Raw genomic sequence first — 24281 nt, forward strand, 5'->3', positions numbered from 1 at the left:
AAGGAGAAAGAAAGAAGAAAAAATTGAAGAAAGTGAAGATTGGAAAGCTACACCAAGGTTAGTAAGCTAAACTTGAATTTCTAGTTGAATTAATTGTGTTTATAGTTGGATAAACCTAGAAATATACTTAAAATGAAATGAAAATATCTTTGGAGGACTATATGAAATTTCGGCCAGCTAGGGTTTGAGTTGAGAATGCATGAGTTTGATTGAATTAAACATGTTAGAGAGCTTGAATGAGTTGAGAAATGGTGTTTGTATGCTTATAACTAATTAAATGTAACAAATCAAGTGAGTTAGGGTTTGGACCTAGGGTTTTGGGAGAAAAAACTTGGCAAATGGTTCAAATGCTGTGTTTGACCTAGTTTGAGCTGAAAAATGGTCATGTATAACCAATTGTGGTGTGTTGAAAGTGTTGGAAACAAATGAAAATTCGGATTGGTTATGGACATCCTGCAGGTAGCATGACCAAGGTCCCTTTCAGGGATCAAAACTAATAATTTACTAACCCAATTGGTGTGAGGCCAATTGGGAATGAAATTAGACACAAAATGACACATTTTTCATTCAAGAATCATGCCCAGAAAGTGACCATAACCTAGTGAACAAATTGACCAAATTGGGAATTGGGTGTTATGCCCTATACAAAAATGACCAAATGAACAGTGTTTGTTCATTTGGCCATAACTTGGGCTAGGCAGGTCAAAATGACCTGAAAGTTTACCAGTAGAAAGCTGCGATATAGACCTACAACTTTCATGAAGAACACAAGTCCAAATTATGCCCTTAACCAAGTCATTTAGCCACCCAAATTTGGTGACCTAAAACTGCCAGAACCAAGTTGGTGCCCAGAAAATCTAGGTTAGGCCAATCCGGCCAATCATGTTCAAATGGCTATAACTTGAGCTACAAAACTCCAAATGGAGTGATTCAAAAAGGAAAATAAATTTAAGACAATAAGGAACAATTTTTATGAAGAAAACTAAGCCAAATTCTAACAGCAACATGACCAATGGAACAGTAACAAACAGGACACCAAAACTGAAAATTTGCAATTTTGCCTAAAAAAATTAAAATTTGAGTAAACAACCAAAACCAACAAATTAGGTAACCAAAATGTGGTATGTGGGTGAAATTGGAATTCCCATACCTATTAAGCCTTAGAAAGTCAACAAATTGACTTGAATAGTATAGTGAATAGTAACTCCGAAACACAAATTTTAAAGAATGCCAAGTTTAGCATATTAAAGCTAGGTAAAAGTAAACTTGAAATTATTTTTGGATTTATGATAAGTTATGATACTGAAACACTGTGAAACTGTGTGTTTCAGTGGAAAAGAATATCGGGAAAGAGCCCGAGGCATCGAGTCAAGGCCATAAGGCGACTCGTATAAGGTTTGTGCACAACATAGAATTTTTATAAATTTTCTTCTACACATTGTTTTGAATGAATTGAGATATGAAATTGTGACACAATTGAATTGAAAGGTTTATTATGCTTTTGATTTAAATTGTTGAAAGATTAATTGTTTGTGTTTGAAATGGCAATAAATATTTAGTAAATTGTTAAGATAGTTTTGAAACCACAGTGTCATGACCATATATTTGAATACCTCACTAGCATGACTAGTGGGGGAAATCAGTTTCGAATTTTAATTCCTTCTCTGGCTAAAGTGTTGAGGTGTGTGCTAGTAGAAGAAGAAAAAGAATGGGTTCCCATATATTTGTGCTAGCTAGCCTTGTGAAGTGACTTCTCCCTAGCCTCTAGCTATGGAGATGATATTTGTTTCGAATGGCATGATATAACTGTGTGTTTTTATAAAATTTGTTTTGAGACTTTCGAAATGAAATTGTTTGGATTAAAATTTATAAGTCATGTTTTGAATTTAAATCTCATGTTCAGTTCAATTTTTGAATAAATATGATTTAAATTTTGCATAAATATTATTTTAGTATGTTGTGCACAACTGAGTCATAGTACTCAGCGATGGCTGTTATTGCTGTCGCAAATTTAGAGACTAGAGAAGCAGCAGAGTGAGCTGCTGAGGATTGTGGATTTACCTTCCCTGAAGTTCTGTCGGGTATATTTTATACCCTGATTATAAAAATTATTTTGATGTATGTAAATATATGGACATGTAAAACTGGTCATGAGCAGTTGTATAAAGCTTGTAATAAATTTTGGTTTGGATTTTTCCTAATGTAATTTTTTGGAATGATGTATATAAATTGTTTTATCTTTAATGAAATATGAATGCAAATATTTTGTTTTAAATTGAATGAAATTACTTAGTATTATTTTGGATGTTATTTGAATTGGAAATTATTGATTTGAATTTTTGGAATTTGAGAAATGATGTTGAAATTGGTTGTGATGGATGTTAAATTGATGAAGTTGATGAGATAAATCATTTGAAGTGCTTTTTACACGTATTTGAAGAACTATTTTCTCAATATACAGACGGCACTCTGCTGAAATTTTTATAAAATTTACGAAAAAATAAAATGGGATAAAAATTTTAACTAGTTTTCAAACTCTAATTAAATGTTTTAATACCTATTAGAAAATGCTCACCACTTATAAAAGTAAGAAAATTGTTTTAAAATCCCTTGTAGGGTACTTAATGAGTTATCGGTAGGTGAAGTTCGGTAGTTCATTAGGTATTCTACAGGATTATGTTATGCCTTATAGAGGGGTAAGGTGTGGCACGTTTTAGTGGTATCAGAGCAAATTTTTTTGAAGTATGTTTTACTTATGAATTTGTGTCTTTTCTTTGCTAAGTACAACTGCTCAATGTCCTTATTTGTTACATACAGTGCATTACATCATAAATATGAACTAACAGAGGGAAATATCCTTATGTTATTTGTTCAGGAGATACCCTAATTTCAGACTGATATGGAAGAAGGGGATCGCTCAGTCGAGCAATCTGTTGAAGCTGAGGCACAAAGGGAAGCCCTAGCTCTACAGAATGTTAGTGGGTCAGTGGCACCAGCCCCAGAAATGCCGCAGTTTCCCACACAGTTCGCACAACAAATGGCGACAATGTTTCAACAAATGGCTAGGGGTATGCCTATTCAAGCTCCACCCCAGACTACTGTGGTGCAACTTCAAGCTCTAGTTAGACAGTATGACAAGCTGTTGAAGTATGAGGCTACGAAATTTAAGGGTACAGTAGACCCACTAGAGGCAGAGCAATGGCTGGAAAGAATGGACAGAGTGTTAAAGAAGCTGCACTGCCAAGATGAACTGAAATTTGAATACTCAATATCACTACTGCAAGAGGATGCGTATGATTGGTGGAAGACCATCCCCCACAGCTTGGCTGAACCACCAGTACTGACCTAGGATGACTTCATCAGAGAGTTTAGACAGAAATACGTCCCAGATGCATATTTAGATCAGAAACTACAACAATTTCTGAGTCTGAAGCAAGGGAGTAAATCAGTGGTAGAATATGAAAGGGAGTTCTCCCGCTTAAGCCACTATACTGGGAGTCTCCTTTCTACCAGCAAGGAAAGGTGCAAGAGATTTGAGATGGGTTTAAAGCCCAGCCTACGGATGCAAGTAGTGGGATTCAGACACAGTAATTTTTCAGAGCTCATTTCTCAAGCACTTGAGTTAGAAAGAATTGAATCAGAAGCGACCCCAGCAAAAGAAAAATCAGAAAAAGCTGAAAAATCAGAGAAAGACAAGGGGGAAAAGTCCGTAGAGCAAAGTCCTAGTGGTACCTCTAAAAAGAAGAAGAAATTTAGGGGACCTAGCAGAGGTCAAGGTGGAAGGTTTGGAAGGGGCAGATTCTCTGGACAGAGACCCCCTAGGTCTGGTCAGCAGTCGAGCAGGGGTTCACAACCTCCCCGCCCCTGTGAGACTTGTGGCAAGATTCATGGGGGAGAATGCTATTGGGCAACAGGAGCCTGTTTTAACTGTGGAGGTAAGGGCCATCTTGCTAAAGACTGCATTAGTGCTCCTAGATTTGGTCCAGCTCCTACTACTGTAGAATGATATATTCAGAGTCCTGCTCCCAGAGGTTCACAACCGGTTGGCAGAGGAAGAGGCAGAGGTAGAGGCAATGCTTCGGGCAGTCAGGGTACTGTTAGTCAGTCAGGACAAGGAAGTGCTTCAGCCAGGGTTTATACAATGAGATAGCGAGAAGATGCTGAAACTTCCGATGTTGTAGCTGGTACATTCTCTATCTCTGATCAAGATGTATTTGTACTATTTGATCCAGGTTCAACCCACTCGTATGTTAGTGCTAGCATAGTCAGTTCACTTGTTGTTCTGTGTGCCAAAATGGATTTCGAAGTGCTAGTAACTAGTCCGTTAGGATAAGAGGTTCGGGTCAACATAATCTATAGAGACTGTCCTTTGGTGATCCAAGGATATGTTTTTCTGTCAGATTTGATTGAAATGCCCTTCAGAGATTATGATATCATCTTAGGCATGGATTGGTTAGCCAAGCATCACGCCATGATTGACTATAGACTGAAGACAATCACTTTTGGTCTCCCTCTATATGGTGATGTGGTAATACATGGGGAGAGGCATTTACTGCCATCAAACATCATTTTGGCTGCACTAGCCAGAAGGATGATCAGAAAGGGGTGTGAAGCATACTTGGCACATGTGATAAACACCCAAGTAGGGAGTCCAGCACTGGGGGACATCCCTACAGTATGTGACTTTCTGGATTTTTTTCCTGATGAATTGCCAGGATTAACTCCATAAATAGAGGTACAGTTTGAGATTAATGTTATGCCTGGTGTGGACCCAATCTCTATAACACCATATAGAATGGCACCTGTAGAATTGAAAGAGTTGAAAGTGCAGTTGCAAGAGTTGCTTAATAAGGGCTATATCCGCCCTAGTGTGTCACCTTGGGTAGCGCCAGTGTTGTTTATTAAGAAGAAGGATGGCACTCTCTGCTTATGTATTGACTATCGACAGTTGAATAAGGTGACAATAAAGAATAGATATCCATTGCCTCGCATTGATGACTTGTTTGATCAGTTGAGGGGTGCAGCTGTGTTCTCCAAAATTGACCTGAGATCAGGTTATTATCAGCTGAAAGTACAAGAGCAGGGTATTCCTAAAACTGCCTTTAGAACCCACTATGGCCATTATGAGTTCTTGGTCATGCCATTCGGGTTAACTAATGCTCCGGCTGCTTTTATGGATCTGATAAATACTATCTTCAGACCATACCTCGACCAGTTTGTTGTGGTATTCATAGATGATATATTGGTCTATTCGAGGAGTGCAGAAGAGCATGATAGACATCTGCAGATTGTACTACAGACTTTGAGGGAGAAACAGCTATACGCCAAATTGTCGAAGTGTGAATTTTGGCTGAAGGAGATATCCTTTTTGGGGCACATAGTATCAGTAGAAGGTATTAAGGTAGATCCTAACAAGATAGAAGCTGTCATTAATTAGAGGCCACCTAGAAATATTACAGAGATTCACAGTTTTCTGGGTTTAGCTGGATACTACCGTCGATTTGTGAAGGGATTTTCTATGTTGGCATCTCCATTTACTAAGTTACTTCGAAAAGATGTGAAATTTCAGTGAACGGATAAATGTCAATAGAGTTTTGATGAATTAAAGAGATGTTTGACTGATGCTCCAGTCCTGACTTTACCTACTCCGGGTAAAGAATACACAGTTTGCAGTGATGCTTCTCACAATGGGTTAGGCTATGTATTGATACAAGATCGAAATGTCATTGCCTATGGAACACGCTAACTGAAACTGCATGAGAGGAACTATCTGACATATGACTTGGAGCTTGCAGCTATTATGTTTGCTCTTAAGATCTGGAGATACTATTTATATAGGGAGAAATGCTACATTTACACAGATCATAAGAGTTTGAAGTATTTGGGCACTTAGAAATAGTTGAATTTGAGACAGAGGAGATGGTTAGAGTTGATAAAAGACTATGATTGTCTAACAGACTATCAGCCAGGGAAAGCTAATGTGGTGGCTGATGCCTTAAGTCACAAGACTATGGCAAGTCTCAGAGTTTCTCCTTTGTCTATGTTACATGAGTTGAGATCATTGCATGCCAGCTTAGAGATTAATGATGAGGGGCAGATAGTAATTGCATGGCATGTACAGCCAGTGTTGATTGATCGGATCAAAATGGCTGCTCAGAATGATGAAAGATATCAGAAGTTATTAAAAGAAGTCCAACAGGGTTAGAAACCAGAATTCTCAATAAGAGATGATGGTCTACTGCGACACCAGGGCAGAATGTGTGTTCCTAATGATGTTGATTTGAGGCAGATCATTTTAAAGGAAGCACATGAGTCTCCTTTTGCCATGCACCCTGGTGGCATAAAAATGTATAGAGGGCTAAAGGAGCATTACTGGTGGATGGGTATGAAAAGAGATGTGGCAGAGTTTGTTTCCAAATGTCTAACTTGTCAGTAAGTGAAGGCAGAGCATCAAGTACCCATTAGTTTATTACATCCACTACCAGTACCAGAATGGAAATAGGAGAGAATAACAATGGATTTTCTGATGGGACTTTCGAGGACACAGAAGAGTCATGATACAGTTTGGGTCATTGTTGACAGACTAACCAAGTCTGCTCATTTTTTGCCAGTTCGGATGGACTACAGTTTAGAAAGATTGGCCAAGTTGTACATTGATGAGATAGTAAGACTGCATGGAGTGCCAGTATCCATTGTATCTGACCGAGATCCTATGTTCACTTCTAGATTCTGGGTAGTCTTCAGAGAGCCCTAGGAACTAGATTGAACTTCAGTACGGCATTCCACCCACAGACAGATGGCCAGTCTGAGAGGGTAATTCAGATCTTGGAGGACATGCTACGGGCTTTTGTGATTGAGTTTGAGGGTAGTTGGGACATACACTTGCCTTTGATTGAGTTTGCTTACAACAACAGCTACCAATCAAGCATTGGGATGCTTCCATATGAAGCTTTGTATGGCAGAAAATGCAAAACTCCCCTGTGTTGGGATGAGGTAGGTGAAAGAAAGATGATTGGGCCATAAATTATTCAGCAAACTGAAGAGAAAATCAGATTTATTAGAGATCGACTCAAGACTGCATCAGACCGTCAGAAGTCCTATATTGATATGAATAGAAGGGATATTGAGTATGCAGTGGGTGACAAAGTATTGCTCAAGGTTTCCCCTTAGAAGAGAATTATAAGATTCGGCAGAAAGGGGAAACTGATTCCTCGTTTTATCGGGCCATATGAGGTTCTGGAAAAAGTGGGTCCTTTGGTATATCGCTTGGCACTACCTCCAGAGTTAGAAAAGATACATAATGTCTTCCATGTGTCTATGTTGAGGAGGTATCGATCAGACCCATTTCATGTACTATCGGTAGAAGAAATTGAAGTAAATCCAGACTTCACATACGAGGAAGAACCCATAGAGATTCTGGCTTATGAGGTGAAGCAGCTACGGAATAAGCAGATATCGTTAGTGAAAGTGCTGTGGAACTATCATTCAGGCCAAAAAGCTACTTGGGAACGAGAGGAGGATATGAGGAGACAACACCCACAACTGTTCAGAAATTGATATCAGATAAAATTTCGAGACAAAATTTATTTAAGGGGGGGAGAATTATAACACCCCTATTTGTATAGCCTGGTATATTTCACTGTTCCAGTGACTGGTGTCGGTCCGAATAATTAAGGGGATTAGAACTATGTCTAAGGAAACTAGATAAGCCCTAAACACAAATAACTAGTAATTGTCAATTAGTTAAGTATAAATAAGAAAAACAGAACATAAGAGGTTAAATGAGCTGAGAGTCACAACAATGGGTGACCTTCTCGGAAAGGACTGCGAAGTCGATTTAAACTCAAATTTCGAACCGTAAAATGTGACGCTGTGGTCCTTAGGACTATTGCGAACACAGTGGAAAAGAGAAAATCACAAAAAAGAATTGTTAAGCCGGTCAAATAATTAGGTCAGAGATCCGGAAGAAATATTGAATTATTTACAAATCGGGTCGAACCGGCGAGGGGCAATTTGGTCAATTGGCCCCTAGAGCTAACTCCTGACCTGATTGTCAAATAAAATCGGAGAAAAGAAAATTTTGGAATCGGGAATTAAATTAAATAACTAATGGAAAAATAAATAAAAAAAGAGGAAAAAGAAAAAGTGAAAAAGGTAATTACATCATGCATGACATCATGCATGATGCAATAAATCTTATAATTAAAAATTTAATTTTTTTAGATAATTTTTGGTCTTACTAAAGGGTAAAAATTTATAAAAGAAAAAGAAAAAAAAGAGTTGTCTTCTTCAAATTACCGTGGCCTCTCTCTCTCTTCTCTCCCTCTCAAAACCTCCATGGAAGCTCATTTGTGAGCTTGAAGAAAATAAAATCCCACCATAGAAAATTCAATTACCCTAACTAAACTTTGTTTGGGTAACTAGAAAAAAAGATTAAAAGAGAAAGAAAGAAGAAAAAAAATTGAAGGAAGTGAAGATTGGAAAGCTACACCAAGGTTAGTAAGCTAAACTTGAATTTCTAGTTGAATTAATTGTGTTTATAGTTGGATAAACCTAGAAATATACTTAAAACGAAATGAAAACATCTTTGGAGGACTATATGAAATTTTGGCCAGCTAGGGTTTGAGTTGAGAATTCATGAGTTTGATTGAATTAAACATGTTAGAGAGCTTGAATGAGTTGAGAAATAGTGTTTGTATACTTGGAACTAATTAAATGTAATAAATCAAGTGAGTTAGGGTTTGGACCTAGGGTTTTGGGAGACAAAACTTGGAGAATAGTTGAAATGGTGTTTTTGACCTAGTTTGAGCTGAAAAATGGTCATGTATGACCAATTGTGGTGTGTTGAAAGTGTTGGAACCAAATGGAAATTCGGATTGGTTATGGACATCCTGTAGGCAGCATGACCAAGGTTTCTTTCAGGGACCAAGGTTCCTTTCAGGGACCAAAATTGAAAATTTACTAACCTAATTGGTGTGAGGCCAATTGAGAATGAAATTAGATACAAAATGACACATTTTTCATTTAGGAATCATGCCAGAAAGTGACCATAACCTAGTGAACAAATTGACCAAATCCGGAATTGGGTGTTCTGCCCTGTACAAAAATAACTAAATGAATAGTATTTGTTCATTTGGCCATAACTTGGGCTAGCCAGGTCAAAATGACCTGAAATTTTACCAGTAGAAAGCTAAGATATAGACCTACAACTTTCATGGAGAACACAAGTCCAAATTATGCCCTTAACCAAGTCATTTAGCCACCCAAAATTGGTGACCTAAAACTGACAGAACCAAGTTGTTGCCCATAAAGTCTGGGTTACGCCAATCCGGCCAGCCATGTTCAAATGGCTATAACTTGAGCTATAAAACTCTAAATGGAGTGATTCAAAAAGATAAATAAATTTAGGAGAATAAGGAACAATTTCTATGAAGAAAACTAAGCCAAATTCTAACAACAACATAACCAATGGAACAGTGCAAAATCGGACACCAAAACTGAAAATTTGCAAATTTGCCTAAAAGACTTAAAATTTGAGTAAATAACCAAAACCAACAAATTAGGTAACCAAAATGTGGTATGTGGGTAAAATTGGAATTCCCATAACTATTAAGCCTTAGAAAGTCAACAAATTGACTTGAATAGTATAGTGAATAGTAACCCCGAAACACAAATTTTAAAGAACGCCAAATTTAGCATATTAAAGCTAGGTCAAAGTAAATTTGAAATTATTTTTGGATTTATGATAAGTTATGATACTGAAACACTGTGAAACTGTGTGTTTCAGTGGAAAAAAATACTGGGAAAGAACCCGAGGCATCGAATCAAGGCTAAGAGGCGACTCGTATAAGGTTTGTGGACAACATAGAATTTTTGTAAATTTTCTTCTGCACATTGTTTTGAATGAATTGAGATATGAAATTGTGACACAATTGAATTGAAAAGTTCGTTATGCTTTTGATTAAAATTGTTGAAAGACTAATTGTTTGTGTTTGAAATGGCAATAAATATTTAGTAAATTGTTAAGATAGTTTTGAAACCACAGTGTCATAACCATATATTTGAATACCTCACTAGCATGACTAGTGGGGGAAATTAGTTTCGAATTTTGATTCCTTCTCTGGCTGAAATGTTGAGGTGTGTGCCAGTAGAAGAAGAAAAAGAATGGGTTCCCATATATTTGACCTAGCTAGCCTTGTGATGTGACTTCTCCTTAGCCTCTGGCTATGGAGATGATATTTGTTTCGAATGGCATGATATAACTGTGTATTTTTATGAAATTTGTTTTGAGACTTTCGAAATGAAATTGTTTGGATTAAAATTTATAAGTCATGTTTTGAATTTAAATCTCATGTTCAATTCAATTTTTGAATAAATATGTTTTAAATTTTGCACAAATATTATTTTAGTATGTTGTGCACCACTGAGTCATAGTACTCAGCGATGGCTGTTATTGCTATCGCAGATTTAAAGACTAGAGGAGCGGCAGAGTGAGCTACTGAGGATTGTGGAGCTACCTTCCCTGAAGTTCTATCGGGTATATTTTATACCATGATTGTAAAAATTATTTTGATGTATGTAAATGTATGGACATGTAAAACTGGTCATGAGCAGTTGTATAAAGCTTGTAATAAATTTTGGTTTGGATTTTTCCTAATGTAATTTTTTGGAATGATGTATATAAATTGTTTTATCTTTAATGAAATATGAATGAAAGTATTTTGTTTTACATTGAATGAAATTACTTAGTATTATTTTGGATGTTATTTGAATTGGAAATTATTGATTTGAATTTTTGGAATTTGAGAAATGATATTGAAATTGGTTGTGATGGATGTTGAATTGATGAAGTTGATGAGATAAATCATTTAAAGTGCTTTTTACAGGTATTTGAAGAACTGTTTTCTCAAAATACAAACGGCACTCTGCCAAAATTTTTATAAAATTTACGAAAAAATAAAATGGGACAAAAATTTTAACTAGTTTTCAAACTCTAATTAAATGTTTTAATACCTATTAGAAAATGATCACCACTTATAAAAGTAAGAAAATTATTTTAAAATCTCTTGTAGGGTACTTAATGAGTTTTCGGTAGGTGAAGTTTGGTAGTTCATTAGGTATTCTACGGGATAATATTATGCCTTACAGAGGGGTAAGATGTGACAATTTGGCTAAATGTCCTTCATCAAAGTTGTTTCTTATTGTGTCTAGTTTAATTCCCTTTTTGAATCACTCTATTTAGAGTTTTGTAGCTCCAGTTATGGCCATTTAACCATAACTGGTCGGATTGGTTACAACCCAGAAATTCTGGGCAATTTAGGGTTCTGGCAGATTTAAGGACCTAAATTTTGTTGGCAAATTGACTTGGTTTTGGTCAGAATTTGGGTTTAGTTTCTTCATGAAAGTTGTTCTACTATGTCATAGCTTTCCAATGCCACCAAAATCAGGTCATTTAGACTTTTCTACACCAAGTTAAGACCATTTGAACAAGTACTATTTATATGGTCAATTCTGTATAGGGGCAGTGTGCCTAATCCGGATTTAACCTAATTTTACACTAGCTTATGGTCATTTTCAGGGCAGGGTTTCTACATAAAAATTGTTGCATTATGTGTTAATTTTCATTTCCAATTGGCCTCACACTAATTGGAGTAACAGAATTTCAATTTAAGTCCTTTAAGTGGAACATGGTCAGGCTGTCCAGATAGGGCAGCACCACATTCACCATTTCAACCCAATTCTAACCATTCAAACACACTCCATTTCATACCAATTGACCATTTTTGACCTCAACTAGGTCAATTGACAACAATTCCTAAAATCCCTAATTTTTTCCCCAATTTCTTATTGATCAAGAACCCTAATTTTCTAATTTGCACAATTTCATGAAATTAAAGTGTCCAAGACACATTTCCATACTCAATTAAACTTAATTACATAATTAATTGCAATGAAACACATCACTTCCCCCCCAACACTCATGGCTGCCGAATTCCATTACTCCCATAATCTATCATTTTTGTTTGATTTTACACAAATTCTATTTTAATTAAAGTATCTAAGCATAAATATAAAGAGAATTTAGGAGATTCATAAGTAACCTCTTTTGTTGAATTTCCTCTTTCTCTAAATCTCCTTTCTTTCCTCTTCTTTTTATTGTCAATAGCTTTACCAAGGTTCAAAAGCGAGATTTAATGAAAGAATTTGTAACGCCCTCTCCGTCGGTAGTTCGTACATTCTACTGTTCTAACGGTTAATGTCTGTTCGGACAGTCAGAATGTCGAAAACTACATTTAAACGATAGTGAGGAGACATAAAATGATAAAATACATAATAAAAAATGCAAGAAAAATTTAATAAAAATAAAAGACACGAAATGAAATTAGGTTAAAAGAGCCGTATCCTGGACCCATGAGGAACCCTAAGAAATAATTTTCAGGGTTTAATTAAAAATTTATCAAGGTATAAATGACATTAAAAATATCAAAGAAAATTTAATTAATTGGTAAAGGTGAAAATAAAAATAAAATAGATAGTATAAAAATTAAAAGGAACCGTCCGATCGGGAATTAAATCGGTAGTACAAAAAAAGTTGGACTATAACCTGAAGATGGGCACTTCGGTTATTTGGCAACTAAAGTTGACTTTTGACCAAAAAGTCCATTAAAAATGAGTGGCATTAAATTGTTAAAAATCCCATAAAAATCCCATGAAAAATAAAATTATATATGAAATGCAATTAAGGAAAAATAAGGGGTATAATTTAGAATAACTAAGACCTTGATTAGTATATTATTTAATTTGTTAGTGGAGGTATAAAAGGCTTAGGGTGGCAGATTTGTCCACTAGAAAACTCATCTTCCTCACTCTCCCAATAATGGCCGACACCCATTCTTTCCTCTATGGATGTGTTCATGCAAGCTTCATTTCTCCATGTTTGTGCTTTATTTCTTGCAACTCCCTTCATGAAAAGTGATCCTCACAGCAATTGTTGCAATTCTTGCAACTGCACCTTCAACTCCTTTAATTCAGCAGGTGCCATTCTATAAGGTGTAATGGAGATTGGGTCCACACCAGGCATAACATCTATTTCAAACTACACCTCTCTTTTTGGAGGTAATCCTGGCAACTCATCAGGAAACACATCTGGAAAATCACATACTGTAGGGATGTCCCTCAATGCTAGACTACCCCTACCTTTGCCTCTGCCTCTACTTACTGGCTGTGAACCTCTGGTGGCAGAACTCTGAACAGACCCTTCTGCAGTAGTAGGAGGTGGCCCAAACCTATGGGCACTGGTGCAGTCCTTAGCAAAGTGTCCCGTGCCCCTACAGTTATAACAAGCTCCCATGGCCTTGTAGCATATCCCACCATTATTTCTACCACATGTTTCACATGGACGGAAAGGGAAGGAACTTCTGGTCGTCTACTGACCAGATCGAAGGGGTCTCTGTCCTGAGAATCTTCCCCTACCAGACTTTTTACCACTATTTTGTCCCCCAAAGTTCTTTCTCTTTCCAGTATTGCCATTGGAACTCTAATCCATTGACTTCCCACTTTTCTCTTTTTATCTCTTCTCTATTTTCTCTTTCTCTGGTGCCCCTTCTGCTTCAATCCTTTCTAGCTCAAGTGCTTGAGATATAAGTTTAGAGAAATTTTCATGCCGAAATCCAACTACTTGCATTCTCAAATTGGGCTTCAAGCCAGTCTCAAACCATTTGCATCTTTCTTTGCTTGTAGAAAGAAGATTCCCAGCATAATGGCTCAAACGGGAGAATTCTCTTTCATACTCAACCACTGTTTTGCCTCCCTATTTTAGACTTAAGAACTCTTGCAGCTTCATATCCACATAAGCATCTGGGATGTATTTCTGTCTGAACTCTCTAAGGAAGTCGTCCCATGTCAGTACTGAGGGTTCCACCAGACTGTGGGGGATGGTTTTCCACCAATTATATGCATCTCCTTGTAGAAGTGAAACTGAGTACTCAAATTTTAGCTCATCTGTGTAGTGCAGCTTCTTAAAAACTCTTTCCATTCTTTCCAACCACTGTTCTGCTTCTAACAGATCTATTGTCCCCTTAAACTCAGTAGCCCCATATTTGATCAGCTTGTCATATTGCCTGGCTGGGGGCTGTGGTTGCATTACTGGTGTTTGCATTGGGGCTTGAGTAAGCATGTTACCAGCTATTTGTTGGAATAATGCAGCCATCTATTGAGCGAACTGAGCAAGAAACTGCGGCATGGGAGGAGCTGGTGCAACTGAACCACTCACATTTTGAAGGGTTGGGGCTTCTCCTTGTGCCTCAGCCTCTACTGATTATTCAACAAAACGGTTCCCTTCCTCCATAGTCATTTAGAGGGTATTCTATCTCCTAAACAAATAACACAAGGAGATTTTCCTCCACTAGTTCATATTTATAATGTAATGCACTGTATGTATCAAACAATGACATTGAGCAGTTGTACTATTAAAGAAAAATATTCAAATTCATAGGTCAAAACATAATTTAAAAACTTGCTCTGATACCACTTAAACATGTCACAACTCACCCCTTCGTAAGGCATAACATAATCCCATAGTATACATAATGGATTACCAAAATTTGCTTACCATTAACCCATTAAATACACTACAAGGGATTTTAAGCCCTTTTCCTTTTAATTTAAAATGGTGAGTCATATTTCTTAATTATTAAAATCCTCAAATTGGAATTTATCTCAAAATCAAAATTATTGATTAATTTAAAATCTCCGCAATTTTTGTAAAAATTTTGGCAGAGTGTCGTCTATAATTTAGAAAAATAGTTCTTCCAAAAACTCGTAAAAGCACTCCCAATATATTTATCTCAACCCCAAACTCCAATATAGTTCAACTCGACTCAATTTCAACAACACAATTCAAACTCAATTTAATATCATTCCCAGTAATTTATAAAAATAAACCTCAACATAATTGAGCATTTCATAAATTGAAATAAGAGGTTTATATCACAAAATTTTTACAGATCAAAATAATTTACAAACTTTATTATACAACTGCTGAAGACCAATTACAGTACATACATACAGTTCATCTACATTAAAATAAAAATTTACAAAGGGGCATAATCTATATACCCGGCAAAAATCCAAAATGCTATTACTTTAATTCACAAGCAGCCTACTCTACTGCTTTATCTGTCTCTCTATCTGTAACAGTAATGAAAAGCTATCGCTGAGCCATTGTCTCAGTGGTGCACAATGTTAAGAAAATGATAATTTAAACAATGAATAAATCACAAATAAATCACTTGATGTATGGATACATAAAATCATGCTTAATTTCAAAAGACATAAAATTTCTTAAAGAAATTAAATTTCATTTCATAATTCATTAAATAATAATTTTAACAAGTCACTCATAGCTTAACCATGTTACCAATGTCCAATTCATCCCAATAACCAATGGCTAATGAGGAATAACATAGCTAGCTAGCAAAATATATGAGTACTCATCCTATTCGTCCTCAACTGGCACACACCTTAATACTTCAGCCAGAGAGGGAATTCAAAACTAATTCCTCCCACTAGGCATGCTAGTAAGGAATTCAAACAAATAATCATGATTGCTGTGGTTTCAAAGCATTTGAACTATTCCTAAGCACCAAAGCATTTAGCAATTTGCATTGAAATAAATTCCTCAACATTTAGACCAACAGTATACAATTTGTTTTATTCACAATTCTCGATAGAAATAAAGTCATAAATTAATTTCACAGTTTGCTCAAAATAAAATTTCAATTGAAAATCAACAAGAAATTAATTGTTGTGCACAAACCTTTTATGAGTCGCCTCTTGGCCTTGACACACTTTTTCTTTGTCCTTCCCAGTGTCTTTTTCTATTAAAACCCATAATTTAAAGCATTTTAGTACTTATTTAAATAACTTCAATAAGAAATTTCAACAATTAAATTTTTACAGACTTACTCTACCCACTACGAGTTATAAATTCGGGTCCTTTACATTTTTGTTTATAGAGGTACTATTCATTGCATTATTCAAGTCAAAATGTTGACTTTTTTCATCTTTAATAGGTATGTTAGTTCTAAATGCACTCACATACCAGATTTTGAGCATCAAATTTGTTGGCATTGATTTCCATTCTAAATTCAAAGTTTCCTAGGAGAATTTGTAAATTTTCAGTTTTGGGTCACTGTTTTCTACTGTTCCATTGGACTTTTTACAGTGGGAATTTGGCTACATGTCCTTCATCAAAGTTGTTCCTTATTGTGTCTAGTTTAATCTCCTTTTTGAAAAACTCCATTTGGAGTTTTGTAGCTCCAGGTATGGCCATTTAACCATAACTGGTCGGATTGGTTACAACCCATAAATTCTGGGCAATTTAGGGTTCTGGCAGATTTAAGGACCTAACTTTGGTTGGCTAATTGACTTAGTTTTTGTCAAAATTTGGGTTTGGTTTCTTCATGAAAGTTGTTATACTATGTCATAGCTTTCCAATTCCACAAAACTAGGTCATTTGGACCTTTCTACACCAAGTTAAGACCATTTGAACAAGTGCTGTTCATATGGTCAATTCTGTACAGGGGCAGTGTGCCTAATCTGGATTTAACCTAATTTTACACTAGCTTATGGTCATTTTCAAGGTAGGGTTTCTACATAAAATTGTTGCATTATGTGTTAGGTTTCATCTCCAATTGGCCTCATACCAATTGGAGTAACAGAATTTCAATTTTGGTCCTTTAAGTGGACCATGGTCAGGCTGTCCAGATTGGGCAGTAGCACATTCACCATTTCAACCCAATTCTAACCATTCAAACACACTCCATTTCATACCAATTAACCATTTTAAACCTCAATTAGGTCATTGAAAACAATTCCCAAAATCCCTAATTTTCTAATTTGCACAATTTTATGAAATTAAAGTGTCCAAGGCACGTTTCCTGTAACACCCTCACTGTAGCAATTTCGTACATTCTACTGTTCTGGTGACCAGTGTCAATCTAGACAGCTAGAATGTCTAGAAAAATATTTAGAATAGAGTGAGAAGTCATAAATAACTCAAATAATGATAAGAAAAATTTAAGAAAAATTTTAAAAGTAAAATACAACCAAGTTAAATGAGCCAGTGCCCTAACGATGGTTAACCCAGTGGGAAGTTGCTGTTTTCATAGCTAGAAGCCCTAAACCCAGGGAAAAATTCATGAAATAATTTTTGAGACTCCAGAGAAGAGTCATTGAGGTTTCTATAGCATTAGAATGCCAATAAAAGGCTTTGAAAAAATTTTCGATTGGTACAGACATTTTTGGCTCAATAAGCCAAACGGAGGGCATTTTGGTCATTTTCGTCTTCGGAGATGATTTTTGACCGACTTGTCCAGTTAAGTAAATAATTATTATGACATAAAATATGAATATATATTGCTACAAATTAAATTGAAATTGAATAGAAAAAAAAAAGAAGAGAAAATGAGTTAAATTTGGAATTATGACCTCATGCTTATGTCATTATAATGCCTCCACCCAATCACCACTTGACAAATAAATTAAAGGGATAAAAAATAACATAAAAATGGGACAAAAATAAAACAATTCCAGTAGCTTCTTCCTCATTTCAGCCAATCTTCATCTCTCTCCCACCACCACCATTTTTGTTCTTCCTTCTCTCTAAATTTTCCTTGCTAACACATCATAAAATTACTTGTTGGCTTCACGAAAACTTGTCATCACTACTAGAGCAATCTTAAGGTAGCAATTTGAAGAGAAAAAAGTGAAGATTTATAAGCTCAAGTTAGAGCTCCAAAGTTGTTAGTGTCCAATCTCTTTATTTTTTTTCTTTAAATTCATGTTTAGGAAGTTGAATTGAGTTGAGATTTATGAGGAATTGAAATGAAATTCATTGGTATGCTCACTCTACATTTTTGGTATCCATGGTAATCTTAGTATAGTGATAAATTTCTTTGATTTAAAGGAGTATATAGGCTGCCCTTGATGTGAACGTATCACTTCAATTATTAATTTATAAGTTTGGTGCAAGAAATTAAAACTTAGCAAAATTTAGGGCTAGGGTTTGGGCAATAAATTATGATTTTGCTCATGTATTGGTGAAAGGAAATTCTAATGGTCAATTATTGACCATTTGGTTGTGTTTGAGTAGGAATTGAAGTGAATTGTGCCATGGGAATTGAGGTTAAAGGTGCTGCCTTGAGTGACCTGCAGGACTGGGTATGAGTCCAGTAAGGTTGGATAGCTTTAACTTGAGTTGTGTAGGTTTAATTAATGCAACGCCAATTGGACATGAAATTAGACACATAATGGCACAACTTTGATGAAAGAACCCTATCCAGAAAACAAACTTAGGATGCCCTAAAAATTGACAAAATCCGGGTAACACACATTTTGCTGGGCAAAATGACCAAATGAACAGTGTTCATTCATTTGGTCATAACTCAGTGTAGAAAGGTCCAATTGACCTGAAGTTTATATCAATGAAAAGCTTAAACAATTTAAAACAACTTTTATGTTGAACACAAACTCTAATTCTGGACTTAACCAAATGAAATTATATGACAAAATAGAACTACCAAATCTGGCAGAATGGTATTCTGCCCAGAATTTCTGGGTATGTACCAATCCGGTCAGCCTTACTCAAAGTGGCATATCTTGAGCTAGAAAGCTCCAAATATAGTGATTCAAAAAGAGAATTAAAGAAGACACATAAAGGAACAACTTTCATGAAGACAATATTGCCAAATTCTTACTGTAAAATTGATCAATGGAATAGTAATCCAAATACTTGAAATTTGAAAATTTTAAATAACTAACCCTAAGCTTTGGAATGAAATTAGCAACCAATGCCAACAACTTTAGAATGCAAAATGTGGTATGTTGGTGATATTAGAACTAATATACCTATTGTCTATGAAAAAGTTAACATTTTAGTTGACTAATGAAATGAATAGTAGCCATAAAATTTCAATTTCAAAGAATTACACAATTAAAAAGTGTAATTGCCCTAGTAAGCCTAGTGTGATTGGTTTGGATAGGTTAGGATGCCAATAGGGTTTTGTTAGCAGTACTGCACATGGCATCATGCCATTCTATGATTTATAGCTTAAATGGCCATTTTGTGATTTTATGGCTTTTAGCCATTCTGACATCGTTATGATACTTGGCCTTGTGCCTAATAATTATCACAACTTATTAGCTGTTCTGTTGCACACCGGGAGACACTTTGTGACTGATGGTGTGACAGCCCTAGGTACTTGGTACCCAATGCTAGTTTACCCATTATCCAATCCAGTCAACTGGTATAGGTTACTTGGGCGACCAAAAATAAATATTGAAAAAATTTTAATCAATTATTGACCAAATAAATAATGTTACAAGTAATTATCAAAAAAATTTGTCTGTATGAGAAATTAATATATACACTGCATGTTTATTTCTGTTAAGCTCTTTTTATTTTATTATTGGCACCACTAAGCAGTATTGCTTAGTGTGTTGCTTTTTGCCACGCGTAGGTTCTAGAGAGACTGACAGAGAGCCCAGCAGACCACAGACTGGGTGAGGCCTGTTCACATATCTGTATAGTGTTCGTGTTACCTCACAGGCTACAGTGCATTGGTAGGACACTAGGTCCCATTTTGGTATTTTATACTGATTGCACTTTGTAATTAGGTCCCATTTTGGTATTTTATGCTGATTGCACTTTGTAATTAAACTTCTATTTTATCATGTATATGTGAAACCCATGTAATATAATTTTGTATGAATGTTAGTATTTGTAAATTTGTAATTATAAATGAAAATTGAGTATTTATTTATGTTTTGAGATGTAAAATGAATGAATGACAAATGGAAGAATTTTTTAGAATTGATGAGAAAATTGGGAGTTGTGGAATTGAATGACTATTGGAAGTGTTTTTCACAGGTTTCGAAGAACTGTTTTCTCCATTTTTAGCCGGTACTGGGTCTAGATTGAGTCTATACCATGCATTGCATTTGTAAGAGTCGAGGTGGCACTAATGCAGATCTGTTCAGTTTTCTTATTTTGATTAGGATATGGACCCCACGTCACAGAGAGCAGTAGATGAGGAAGTGGAGAGTCATACTCTACCTGCAGCTAAGACTGGGGGCCAGGGAGAACCTACTCCACCAGCACCAGCAGTGCCTGCACAGGTTCCACCGGCTATGTTTCAGCAAATGGCTGAATTCTTCAAACAGATGGCTGGGGTTATGCTACCACCACCACCTCCACAGCAGAAATCCCATCTGGAAAAACTGAGAAAATTTGGAGCTGTGGACTTCATGGGTAAGAAAGAAGATGGTGGCAACTGAGAATTGGCTAGACCGCACCATAAGGATATTGAAGCAACTCCATTGCACCCCAGAGCAGAACTTGGAGGGTGCTGTATCCCTACTTCAAGATGATGCCTATCTATAATACCCTTCACCAATCTACAGTGTAGCCGAGCAAGGCGTGCTATACGACGTGTCGGAGCACCTAGCCTGTGATTATCTCATTTTCTAAACTCAATTTGATTTAAGAAGTTTTTATGTGATATTCATAACATACTAGTTCTATTTTCATACTTTAATAAAATCAGTGTTTCAAAAATAGTAATAAAAATTCGACAAGGTGCCGTCTGTATTTCGGACAAACTGTCCTTCTAAACCTGTTAAAAATAGTTCAATATGATAATATTCTCAAAATCTCAACTATTTCATAGTCTCAATATTTCAAAACAGTCTATTGATTTTTACAATATTTAAATAGTTTCAAAATACAGTCCATTATAACTTAAATACATCCAGTTATCCTCCATATAAAGTTAAAATGTACAAATTATTACAAACCTTAAAGTTTTATAATATACATATTACATAACAAAATGTCAAAATACAAGTGATAGTCATTACACAAGATCCTAAGTCCTACCATGTATGCAGTGTAGTGCAGATGACTCTGGACTCCTATGCAAATCTGATGTCTCACCCGGTCGTAGGTCTGCTCGGCTCCCCAGCTGTGTCTCTAATACCTACGCATAGCAAAAGCAACGCGCTACGCAATTCTGCTTAGTGGTGCCAAATATAAAGAAATATACACTAAAATAAAATAAATGAATTGTTTATGAATTTATGACATCGATATTTTTTGCAGTTGTTGATTCTACTTTTATTTGCTAACCTTTCATTTGTGCTAATTTTGGTGGTGCTGTATGTCAATAAACTGAATTTGGCTATTTGAATTTAATAATGCTTAAATTAACTGCCTGTGTAGCCTATACACTGACCAGACTGGATAAACGGATATACTGGCACTGGGTACCTAGTACCTCGGGCCATCACACCATCGGTCACAAGGTGTCTCTCGGTGTGCAAACAGTGTGGCTAAAAAGCCATATAGTCAATCCGGCGATAAGCCAAGTATAATAACACAATCCGTATAGTCGTAGGCTATTAAAGTCACAGTGTGGCATAATAAGCCGTAAAAACACAGTATGGGGTAAAGCCATTTACAGAACAGCTGTCAGAATCCTATTGGCATGCCAACCTATCCAAACTAGTCAACTAGGCAAACTAGGGCACATTACAAATTAATTGTTTAATTCTTTATTTTTTTAGAGTTTACTAGTTATTATATAATTCACAAGTCAATGCAAATATTGACCTTTTTAGATATCATAGATAAGTTGATTCTAGTATCAACATGTCATAATTTGTAATTTAATATGCTGCCAATATAGTGCAATTTACCCTTTTCACAAGTTGGCATTTATTGCCAAATTACTTCAAGCTTCATTGTATGTAAATGTCAAATTTTTAGTTTTAGTGTGCTAGATTGGTCTATCTTAATGTCCTATTTCTTTTGGTTGTTAGCTTCTGTTCAAAGAAGCAAAATTGTAGCTCTATGTCTTATTGAACTTTTGGCACAAATTTCAGATCATTCTGAGTTATATAGACCAAGATATGGTCAATTTACTAAACCTGGACAGATTTCATCTTTAGTTCAAAATTTAGTCAATTTTAGGTCAAATTCAGTTCTGGCAGTTTTGGTACCCTAACTTGGGCAAGCAATTTGACTTGGTTCTAGCCATTTTTGGTCTTTGGTGTCTTCATAAGAATTGTAGCTCTATGTCTAACTATCCATGGTAAAAATATTAGGTCATTTGGACCTATTTTGAATGAGTTATGGTCATCTTAGTGACTATTGTTCATATGGTCAAAAATCTGGGCTTGAACATTACCAATTCCGGATTAGGTCATTTTTAAGGTCAATTTTCTAGGCATAATTTTGGCAACATTTCTCCATGAAAGTTGGCTTATATTGTGTCTAGTTTCACCTCCCATTGGCCTCATACCAATTGGGGTCACCAATTGTCACTTATGATTTAATTTACCTACTGCCTTCACAGCACACAATCTGCACATAAAGAACACTTCCAAATGACACTTCTTCTCCTCCCAAAACTACAAATATACATTCATAATACTTCTATACCATTCATCATATCTCAATCATGTCCATTTGGGCAGAATATATAAGTGCTCCATGTCGATTATACAATCCTAATTTGCAAAGTTAAATTCAACATAATATGTATATGAAAACACTTAATTATTACATATACCTCCCAACCATTACTTCACATACACTGCCCACAATTTATCTTCACCATAATTCATCAAGAAAATTCATGAAACCAAATACTAATTCATGAATTTAAAGGCTACCAAAAGTGGCAGTTTGCTAAGGTATACAAATTGCTTTCCAAACCCTTAATTTCAAGTACTCAATGTATATATACATGGAAACTAAATTACTAAAACTTTAAGATGACCAAATCAACATTATTTTCCATACATTAGAGGTAAGAAAAACTTAAACAACATAGGTTCTCATGGCTGCCGAAATTGAACAATTCCATAACTCAATAAATTCTTCCATTCTCTTCACCATTCAACTCACCTCAACCTAAACATGAAGTTTACTAAAGCAAGGGAGGGGATTTGGACACTTACCTATTTTTGTAGTTTGCTAAAACCTCACTAAACTTCTTCTTTTTGCTACCAATATCTTCCCCAAGCTGAGTATGCAAGGTTTAATGAAGGATTTATGGTGAAAGTGAGCTTGAATCATGAATGCATGGTGAGGAAAGGAGTTTGGCCATAGAGGTCTCCCATGGAGGAATTTGGCCACACTTCTAAAGGTTGAAGAAGATGAATTACTTCTGTCCCATTTGTATTATTTAAGTCCCTTAAATTGTAGTTAGTGGAGCAATTAAAATTTGTTTAATGTTTAATTAATTAAAGTTTCATTATTTGCACATTTACCTCATTTCTTTCACTATTTATATAATGTATCACAATTTATTTTTTCATGACATTTTCAAAGTGTAATATCATTTATTTTTAATGGACATTGAGGTCAAAAGGCAACTCTAGGTGTCAAATGACCAAAATTCTCCTCTTCAGGTTGTATTCCCTATTTTTAAGTAACACCGATTTTTGTTTGTTTCTCAATTTTTCATTTTTCTTTATACTAATTTATTAATTTTTCTTTGATATTTCTTGTGTCAATTACATTTCAATAAACCTTTAATTATGTCTCAAAATTTAATTCCGAGGGTTTCCCGTGGTCCTGGGGTCAGCAATTGCCTTCGCCGTAACTTCCCGGTACGGTCACCTATCGCTATGGTGCCGGCTTGTTTAACTTAGTTTCATTTTCTCTCTTTTATTTTTCTTTAATTTTTCTTGTATTTTCTTTTTATTTATTTCATCATTATATGTCTGTTCACTATCACCGAAGTGTAGTTCCAGACATCCTGACTTGCCCGGACTGACATTAGGTCACCGGAGCAACAGAACATACAGAATACGTACAGGGAGGATGTTACAACTCTTCCCCTCTAAATAAAAATTTCGTCCTCAAAATTTACCTGATATGAAGAGCTGAGGGAACTGTTGCCTCATTGTCTCCTCGCTCTTCCATGTTGCCTCTTCCGTGTGGTGGTGCCTCCATAGGATTTTCACTAGTGGAATTATCTTGTTTCTGAGCTCTTTTACCTCTCATGCCAAGATTTTAATTGGTTCTTCTTCATACATCGGATCAGGTTGTACAACAATTTCTTCTGCTGAGATGACATGTAAAGGATCTGATCTGTATCTTCTAAGCATCGAGACATGGAACACATTATGTATCTTGTCCAGCTTAGGTGGTAAGGCCAATTTGTAGGCTACTAGTCCCATACGTTCATTAACTTCATATGGACTAATAAACC

Source organism: Hevea brasiliensis, chromosome 6 (assembly GCF_030052815.1).
Source record: "Hevea brasiliensis isolate MT/VB/25A 57/8 chromosome 6, ASM3005281v1, whole genome shotgun sequence".
In the NCBI taxonomy this organism is placed as follows: domain Eukaryota; kingdom Viridiplantae; phylum Streptophyta; class Magnoliopsida; order Malpighiales; family Euphorbiaceae; genus Hevea; species Hevea brasiliensis.